Genomic DNA, 9979 nt, shown 5'->3' with positions numbered 1-9979 from the left:
CTGCGGCCTGCTGCGAGAACCCCGACTTCCACGGTGGCCGAGCCCGGGATGCGCCCTCCGCCCGGTGCCCGCCCCACCCGCGCTATGACCCGGGCCGAGAGGACGAACCGTCTCCCCAGGGACCCTGGCCCTGCTGCTCCCCACCCCGCCCGTCAGCCTCGGACGCAGATGTCCCAGGAAGCCCATTTCGCGGAGCGAGGAACTGAGGAAGACCCTCTCCCCGCGGGCCGGCGGCACAGGGGCCAGGGCTGAAAGCCGCCAGCTCCTCGAGCGGGCCCTCCCGCGGGGGCCACCGGCCACCCGCACGGCACACCAGGTTCTCAGGGTCTGCCCGTCTCCCCGCAGTTTCCATCACACAGCTGTCTGCGGGGTCCCCCATGCCATGGTCCGCCCCCGAGGTTGTGTGGGTGACCCCAGCCCAGGGGAGGCCTGCATTCCGCCTGGTCACTCGGGGCGCAGCTTGGCTTCTGCTGACGGAGACCAAGGCACAGGGAAAGGGGCAAGGCCGGCACGACGGAGGACCCAGACTCTTCTCTCCAGCAGGAGCCGGGGTCCTCACCAAGGCCAGCGCTGCACAGGCCGGAAGTGAGGACGCTCAGAGGAACACGGGCCAGCCGGAGTGCAGCAAAGCGCAACTCAGGGGTGGCTGGCTCCAACCACCCGCCCTTGGGAACCAAGGTCATGCCCGCATGGGTGGCAGCAGTGGGCGCCTGCAGCTTCTGCTTAGAGAAGCAGGGGCCCTGCACCCCGCCAGCTAGGGGCTGCAGTCCCCAGGGGAACCCCGAGCAGGCGCCACTCCTGGCTTTCTGCAAAGCAGCCCTTACGGGCTTCTCGGATGGGAGGCGGCGGGTGAAGGACAGGGACACGGAGCATTGGTCAGGTGCGGCCGCCTGGTCAAGAACGTCTGTTGTGTCAGGAAGCCCCCCCACACCGCTCCGTCGTCTCTCGATGGACTTGGGTGTGTATATGTTTCCAGGACTTGGCACCAGGCTTTTAAACAAGGTCTCCCCAAGCTGACGCCCTGACCCCAGGGAACAGTCGAGCAACCATGCCTTCCAAAATGATTTTCAACTGCAGTGTATCTAATGCTGCGCTGTAATCCTGAACACACCTGAAGTCCCAAGCCTTGCCGGGGTCTTCCGGCACACCGCGTCCGGGAGTTGAGGGGCTCTGCCGTTTCTGAGACCCAAGCAGCCCCACCTGGAGGGGCCTTGGAGGGGCGGGCTGTGTTGTGGAACGACCTGTGGGTTTTCAGCGCAGCCCCCAGGGAGCAGGACACACAGACGTGAGAAACACCTTTGCTGTGCAGAGGTCTGCTGTCTTGAAAATTCAAGGAGGGCCCAGGGACTAATATCCTAGCACCAAGGGGTGGGGTTTTCGGGCTCGACCGGGTATGGGCATGTCCCCTAGTGAACGGGACTCATGGCCCTGTGAGAGCTGGGGACCCTCCCTCGGCCAACACCCAGCGGGTCCTGCACAGGTGCTGTCGGTGAACAGGACACCTGTCAGGCCGACACAGAAGTGGGTGGTGCCGTAATCCTGGACTTCCAAGCCCCCAAAACTGCAGGCAACACATTTCAACTGCTTAAAAATTACTCCGTGCCGGGTGCTGGGTATTTCACTACAGCGGCCACTGCCCGTGTGGACGGGGCGGCGTGAGGAAGGGCCGGCGCTCGGCTGGCGCACGGCCTGCTGGCAAAGACTCCCGGACACCTTCATGTCCAGACTTTTGCTAGGGGGCCTTGGTTTCCCCCGGAAGTGCACAGTTAGCACAGCCTAGTCACCCACAAGTTCACCCCGTACTGCTCTTCTCAACAGCTACTTTACCAAAGGTGGTTATCTACTTCTCTGGGCCTCCACAGAAAAGCACCTTCCCTCTTATTTACTTCACGTAGCAGAGGCTGAAGTGACAGCATTATTGTGGCCATGCTGGAAAGCGCACTGTGAAGGCAGAGGAGAAGTAACGGCCAGCTGGATGGCCTCGAACAGGCTCTGGGGCAGCAGGGGGCGGCCCTGGCCACCAGAGCCCCGTCGTCTGCCTTTGGGCACCTCCAGGACGGCCAGGTCCCGAGCAGGCTGCGGGTCTGAACCGAACCAGCAAAGCTGGGCCACAGGGGCAAAAGCTCCGATCTTACGGAGCACTGGGACGTAAGGTAGGACTAACGGTGGCTACGTTTGCAGAAGCGGTTTGGTTTTGAATGTCCTGGGCCAATGCCGACGTCCCAGAGGTGAGAGGGCAGTCACCCTCAGGTCTGTGGGTGCTAGTTTTAAACCAAGTGACACTGCTGCTCTGAAAGCCACTGCCCCCAGAGGGTCATCTCCTGGCCGTGGGAAGAGCAGCCACTAACCACAGGGAGGGAGGGAGCCACACGAGGGACCTGGGGTCGCCCGGCAGATGGGTCTCCTGGAAGCCCATGAACGACTTGCGGGAGCTGCGCTGCCCTTCTCAGAGTGAGGTTAGTTCACAACTCTGCTCAGGGAACATGGGCACCAAATTCCGTCTCCGGCACTCCGAGTCCTTCCGAGTCCTTCCCGTCTGCGGGGACGGGATGCGGGCACTTCGCACGGTGGTGCCCTGAATGGCCCCCTGCGGGGTGCAGGGCCTCAGTGAGGACACTGCCTGCAGCAGTGCAGGAACTTTCGGCCTTGTCCACCCGGTGCAGTGATGTGGACCACGGCTAAAGGGTGGTCGGGGCTGCCGGGCTCCACCATGCCATGCCGGGTGCAGGCTAGAATCCAGGCCTGGAGGCAGGCGCCCGGGACACGCGTCCGTGTTGTGTCTCCTGCGGAGATGGTGCCCGCCAAGCGGAGTGCAGCTCCTCTGCCCCGTGCAGTGCTTCCCTTCCTCGCCTGCAGCCTCGCCCTGGCACAGACAGGCTTAGGGCCTTCCTAAGACTCGTGCCAGAGGCCAGCACCACTCAGGCAGCAGCAACTGTGCCACCTTCCTTGGGAGCAAGCACGGGTCACCAGGCTCAGGGGCGAGGTGCTGCTTTCCAGTGCAGACCACTGAAGCTCGGGATGGCAGCATCGAGGGTCCCACCCAGGGCCCGCAGAGCATGGCCTCACGCTGTGAGCCAGCAGGAGTTTCCAGGAAGACTGGACAGAAGGGAAGGGGTAGGGAGAGCACGTGAAGGCAAGGGACACAGGGTCTGGGGGCAGGGTGCAGGTCCACAGGGCCAGAGGCGCCGAGCCAGGAGATCAGGCGGATGACAGCCGCAGTAGGTGCAGGAACTCAGGCTTTGAGCAGGACCCTGACGTGTGACACCATTCTACTCGGGAGAGCAGGCTGTGGCCGCACGAGGGACACGTGGCTGGGAAGAGGAGGCAGCAGGCGCACAGTCCGGGAGACAGCTGAGGAGCTGCGTGGTGGCGCGCGCTGGCAACCCCCGCAGGCAGGGCCGCGGCTGGAGGACTTCGAGTCAGCCTGGGCTGCACAGCAAGACTCTGTCTACAACTAACAAACAAACAAACATACAAGGACAGAGGGTGCAGCCTACAACAAATGCCTGGCTAAAACCCACAGTTTTTAAACACACACACACACACACACACAGAGGCAAAGCTTGGATGCCCTATAAATCACAGATGTAGGCACTAGAATTCTTAACCTAAAAGGAAACCCAAAAAAGTCCATCCCCATAATCAGTTCTTGGTCACAGAGCGTTCTTGTAGCGGACTGACGACTGGTGGTCAACGTGTAACCCCCGGCTGTGCTGGGAGTAGGAGGCCCCCCTGGGGATTGTTGCCAGCAGCGTAAGAGGCAGAACTGGAGAAGAAGGAAGGCAGGCTGTTGGGAGCTGGTAGAACCTGAAAGAAGCTGTTGGTTCTCTTGGAGGAGCTTGTCATGCTGGCTTTCCTGATGAATTCAGCGGTTCTCATCGTTGGAGGATGAGAACCTCCAATGATGGATGAGAACCCCCACCACCCCTCGGGACCTTGTTCTCACTGAGAACGGCTTCGGTTCACTTTGGGGAAGCTCTGATCCTCACCTTGAGCATTGCTTCCTGGCTCCGGAGAGGAATACGGTGCGCTGCTCAGTCTCTGGAGAAGCTTGTCACATTGGCTTTCCCGATGGGAACTCCGCTGTCTTCACCACTGGAGAAGCTTAGGACCTCACTGTTGCTGAGGATGGCTGTGGTACTTTTTGGGGGAGCTCTGGTTCTTATTTTGAGTGTCGCTTCCTGGCTCCAGTGCAGGCCCCTCAGCCACCTAGCACAGATCCTTCACCCACTGGCACAGACTTTCTAGCTTCCACCACTGACCTTTGGGCCTTCACAGCACAGATCCATGAAACAGGCCTGCATGAGAGGTCGTGGGCTCTAGGGCTCCAGTTGGACTCATGGAGGCACTGTTATGGGCTCCAGGTCTTCAGCAGGAGTCATGTAGGACATAATCGTAGGATCCTGGCCCTCAGCTGGATTCTTTGGTCTTAGTGTGTGGACCGATTTCCTGCACTCTCTTGTATATGATTCTTTGGGTGACTATTATACATAATCTTTTAAAAATATGTGTCCTGTATCATTCCCCTTGCAATAAGCCCCAAACCACAACAGTTCTCAAATGATGTAAAAGGATTTTAGTTCTTAAAGCAGATTTATAAAAACAAATTAATTTTAGAGGTGCAGTGGCGTTACAGTCGAGGATAGTTTCTGTGCTTCTCTAAGGATCAAATGAAAAAAGACACAACCGCGGTATACACGTGGACTTTGACAACGGGTTTGAGTATTTTGGTCCTTGAGGCTCCTCTGAGGAACTGGAAGGTGTCATCTGTGGCTGGCTTCTGAAGATTTAGTCAACACGATTTGACCAAAAGCACCTTCCAAATTGGCTCCCTTCATCGGCCCGTGTTTTACAGTAACCAGTGCTCAGTTAACAGTTTGACACATGCCAAAGGTCACGAAGGACACATGCGTAGTGAAGGAGCCGCACATGGGATGTGGTAAGACAGCGGAGGCCTGGCACTGTCGGGCCTCACAGGGCGATGTCACAGCAGACCCCGCCACTGAGCCCCGGACGGGCCCCTGTCCTCACACTTGTGCTCTGCTGCTTCCTGGCAGGTTCTCGACCCGCCATCGCTGTGCCAATGCACTGTCACTCCGGTCGCAACGTCTGTCCAGCACCCATCCTCTTGCTTGGAAGATGCTCTCACCGAGCGCCCGGACAGAAGCTGGGCGCATTTAAACACACTGCACACCACCGGCAGCCAAGGGGACATCAGGCCCTGGTGAGTCCAGAGGGAAGAGGAGGGGTTGTCTGTGCCGTCCTCAGGAGGAAAGGGAAGTGCTCATCTCCCCCTCTCTGGAGCCAGCTCTTCCTGTCTTCCAGGATCTTGTTTCTCCAGCTATAAAGTGCAGCTCACACTACTTAATCACTTCAGGGGACTGGAATGACTTTGACAGTTAATGTTAATACATGACAAAAGAACTTTTACAATCAATGATGAACTAAAATCCTAACAGATTCAAAAGCACATGGCTATTACAGGACTTAGTTATTAGATTAAAAATCAGCCAAACCGTCTCACTGGAACTTCACCCTGGGGTTACCGTGGGTTATCAAAGCAGAGTGACCATGCACAGGAGGGGGACAGGGGACTTGAGGTGGGACTTGTCACAGCCCCCACTGTGCTTTCTTTCTTCTTTATTTTTACTCCCGAGTCCCACCCTTTGAAAAGAAAACCTCAAGGAAGAAGAGGGAGACTTGGGTCCTCTCTTTCATGTTAAGTAGGAAGTCAAGACCCTTCTGAAAAGGGATAGTGTGCTTGATGGCTTTGGGAAGCGACAATGAAATGTGTATGTTGTGAGGTTAACTTTTTCCTGCCTTCCGGAATCTACCAGATTTAACATCAGAGGACAGCAAGGTAAAACAAAGGAAAGAAAGATGCTGCATGAGATCTGCTTTTCATTGTACTTTTACATGAAGCTTTTTTCCTTTACCTGATCATAACTGTGTCCCACTACTGTTGTGGTGATGAGCAGAAACTCCGAAACGACACCCAGGAGTTGGAGGCAGATTTATTCATGTCGACAGGCACTGATCTGGATCATTCCCAAAACATCAGGCCCTGATCTCTGGTGGTCTAGGGCTTATATGGGATAAGCAAGCAGGAGGTACAGATGCAGCATGGCCTGTCAATTGGGGGTTGGTTTATACAATGTGCATCATAGTGACGAGCTGTGCATCACAGTGACCAGCCGTTTCTAAGAGATAGAAGCAACCCGAACTGGAACAGGAACTACAGTACCTGGGCAACTAACAAAGTGAAGTATACTGGCTGGGGGAGGCATTTTCTGTTACACTGTCATTTGAAAATTTTGTTATAGAATATGAAAATCTCCTTGCTGGCCCCATATCTGGTTCTGCAGGGCAGTACTATTTGGATTCTGTGACCTCAATTATAATGGAACCTTTTATGACTGCATTATAGAGGGTCCTGAGTGTTTACATTTGAAAAAGAAAGAAGGACAGATAGAGAGAGAGAGACAGAGAGACAGAGAGAGAGAAAGAAAAAAGAAAGAAAGAAAGAAAGAAAGGAGGGAGGAAGGGAAGAAGGGGGGGAGGAATAAAAGGTCTTCCAGGCTAGCTGTACAGTAAACTATTTTGATGTGCTTTTTTAACCAGGATGCAATTTATATAACTAGCAAGAAGGTGACATTACCAAGCCTGTTCCAACTTATCAGTCTCGAGGCATCTCACCAGGACAGCAAGCCCTTGCCAGCTTATGCGAAAATATACTGTGACCACAGCAGTGTGAATAAGATGTCTGTGATGAAAGCTTCCAAGGGGAGAATATGGTTCTAGGTGGCCCACAGCGCAGCTTTCTGGGGATAACCCTTGAACCGGTGACCTTGGTCCTACCACCAAGGCAGACAGAGTAGCTAGCAACAGCCCATGATATAACTTGACTCTTTTCTTTTCCCATTCCCCTACCCTCCCTTCAACCCCTCTTCCCCTCCCTACTTACAGAAGCTTTGTTTCCACAAAAGCTTGCTTTAATTTTATTTTTTGTACGTATTTTCAACTAACAAGTCCAAATAATAAGAGTATCTTTGTGTGTGTGTGTGTGTGTGTGTGTGTGTGTGTGTTTGAGACAGGGTCTCGCTATGCAGTTTAGGCTGACCTTGAGCTCACTTTGTAGCCTAGGCTGGTCTCAAACTCACAATGATCCTCCTGCCTCAGCCTCCCAAGTGCTGGGATTACAGGTGTGCACCACTACGCCCGGAAAGAGTATCTTGACTGTCAGATGCTGGCATCTGATGGCTGAAATAAGGCCCCTAACACCTGGCATGGAAAAGTGCCCCAGTCATACAGCTGGACGTGAAGGAGCCATAGTGACACCTGCCCTCCCATAGTGACACCTTCTTGTCCCCACGTGGCTGCCCGGAGCAGGTGTGGGGCGGGACCCACGGACCCACCCTTCAGTGGGCATGGGCATCTAAGCATGTCCAGGGAGCTGGAACCGCTGGTGGCAGTAACGTTGCTGTGCTTTGGGCTCAGAGAAGGCAGAAGGAGGGGGCAAGAAATCCCCGCAGACAGCACGGTTTCCCACCATGCCCTGCAAGGGCTGCTGCTGGCGGCAGGTTCACGGCCGAGCGCCAGGCCCTGGCCCAGCGGGTTCTGAGTATTGTCTCTCTCTCTTCAAACCAACAGAGCTGCCACTGTTCTGGCCAAGAGTGAACTCGAACGCTCGTGAATGGACTGCCCATCTCTCTGGCGGGCCTTTCTGCATCGCTTCCCGGGCACAGTTAGCGCTTTCTTCTTTGAGCCATGAAAGAAGCCATACACATGGCGAACCACTGTCCGTGCCCTGCCCGTCTGAAGGGAGATGAGTCTGGTGCAGTGCTCTCCACGTCATTACCCTGGCAGAGCCACAGAAGTGCCTCGCTGGAAGAAAACAGTGCAGAGACGGCAGAGGGCACCCCGTTAGCCCCGGGGCCCTGTGCAGCCCTTTCTCCTGCTTCTCACAGACCTGTTCTTGGCTTTGCTCTGCCCAAGTCCACAGGAGAGGCACCGGGGGAGGAGGGACAGACGCCAGGCACCTCTGGCTCCAGCTTCGCTGAAGTTGGGCTCCTCATCGGCCATCTGGGATGGCAGCATTAAAGGGGGTTGTGTGCAGTCAGCACAGGCAGGCGGGTTCCTTTGAAGAACAGGGGCTTGTACTGGCCTCCGGCTGAATCCCTATCTGCAGGATCTGAATCCGGTCTTTTTGCTCCTTGCTTGCTGTTACTATTACCCACAGCTAAATTAGGTAGACATATTCTAGGCAGTCAGACAGGGCTGGGCTCTAGAGGGAGTCAGTGCAGAAGATGAGAGAACGGCGTAACAGTGGCCAGAGGAGCATCTGTCAATGTAAAAATGACCAGGCCTGCATCCTTCCCCAGGGCGTAAGGTAATTGGCATCACCTGGCCCAATAACGCTGAGATAGACATCAGTCACCAGGGTGGGTGACCAGGACCCCCTGATCCATTCCCTCCTAAGACGGTCTTTGTTCTCTCCATAGACACATGCTCCGTGACCTGCTTCCCCATTGGATCAGTATTATGTCAGCGGCTATAGCTGTGATCCTATTGGCTAATCACAGTTTTGTCCCACGTTGTCCCCACCTCGTGGCTTTGCTCTGTAAAACTTCCTTTGAGGAGTGGGCTGGTTGGCAACCTCCTTTTGGGTCCCCTCCTGTCACTCAGGAACCATCTCTTGGATTAAATACTTCCTATTCTTCACCTCTGTTGTTCCTTGGAATTCACTCTTCGACTCTGGGGAACACCAACTTGGCATATCTGTGTCTAACAGGTTGGAAGTGTCATTTATTTCTCCTGTGTCACTATGAGGAAAGTAGCCTCAGTCACTCCCAGGCCCCACCCGGTCAGCGGCACCCCACCCCCACCCAGGGCTCGGAGCCCGTCGCTGGCCTGAAGGGAGGCAGCTGGGGAGAAGTCACCCTCTGCTCGGGAGCCGCCCGCTGAGAGCACTGATCCAGGCCCTGGCCAGAGGCTGTTCCAGGGAAAGCTTACAAGATGGAAGCAGAAGCCCTGCATAAGAGAGGGACGCATTGGTATTCCCAAAGATAAACAGAGGATTTGCTGAAAGGGAATGAAGTGAAAAACACACACACAAATAAGCAACTAATGACAAAGCTCTGAGGCTACGAGAGGTATTATGCACAAGTACGAAAGAAGATTAAAAGGAGACTCACAGAACATTGGAGTCAAAAAACAACACTCTGTGCTTCGTCCTTTCTCTGTCCTAAAAGAATGAGAAAATAAGAGATGAAAGTAGGGAGAATGATTAATGCATACACACGCGAAGACTCCACAGAAGACTCCACTCGGAGCTCGATTCTGCCTGCTGAACTGACATCATTTTTCTTGTCGGAAACAACGCTCTGGTTTATTTCAGATCGACCACCCAGTGGACTCGCTGTGTACTGGGCCCCACTCCTGGAGGAAGCCCCTGTCCAGGCGCCTGCACCCTCTGCACTCCCACAAACTCATCTCAAGGCTGAAGTCGCTGGGTTGGGAGGGCTCTGAATGCGCGCCTGGCCGGACTGCGGTCCCTCTGCAAAGCAGGCGGTGCTGCTCTTCCGGAGGCTCCCCGTGGACAGCAGGTAACTGCCCACCTCGGGCTGGGTGTAGCTGGTGGCAAAGCGCTTGCCTAGGGTGTGAGAGGCCCTGGGTTTGATCCATAGCACAGCAAAAAAACCCAAAACCCCCAAACCCCAAACTACCCATCTCCAGGGATGAAAGTATTTTACCTCCAATGGTCAAGAAATTCTTTGTTTCGTTCGGTCAAGAATTCTGTGTTATTTACACCCCGCTGCTGTCCTCAGCTCCAGAGGCGAGTCCCTGCTCTCTGGGTGGGTACTCCTGTTTTCCTGAGCCAGGTTTGGTGGGGAGCCCGGGGCACCCTGAGGTGGTGAAGGCTAGGATTCCAGAGTTGGACACCTGACTCCCCCAGCCGCGCTGTTAACACCAAACACGC

This window comes from Chinchilla lanigera, unplaced genomic scaffold (assembly GCF_000276665.1).
Source record: "Chinchilla lanigera isolate Chin_1 unplaced genomic scaffold, ChiLan1.0 scaffold00019, whole genome shotgun sequence".
Lineage (NCBI taxonomy): Eukaryota > Metazoa > Chordata > Mammalia > Rodentia > Chinchillidae > Chinchilla > Chinchilla lanigera.
Note: the sequence above shows the minus strand (reverse complement) of the source record.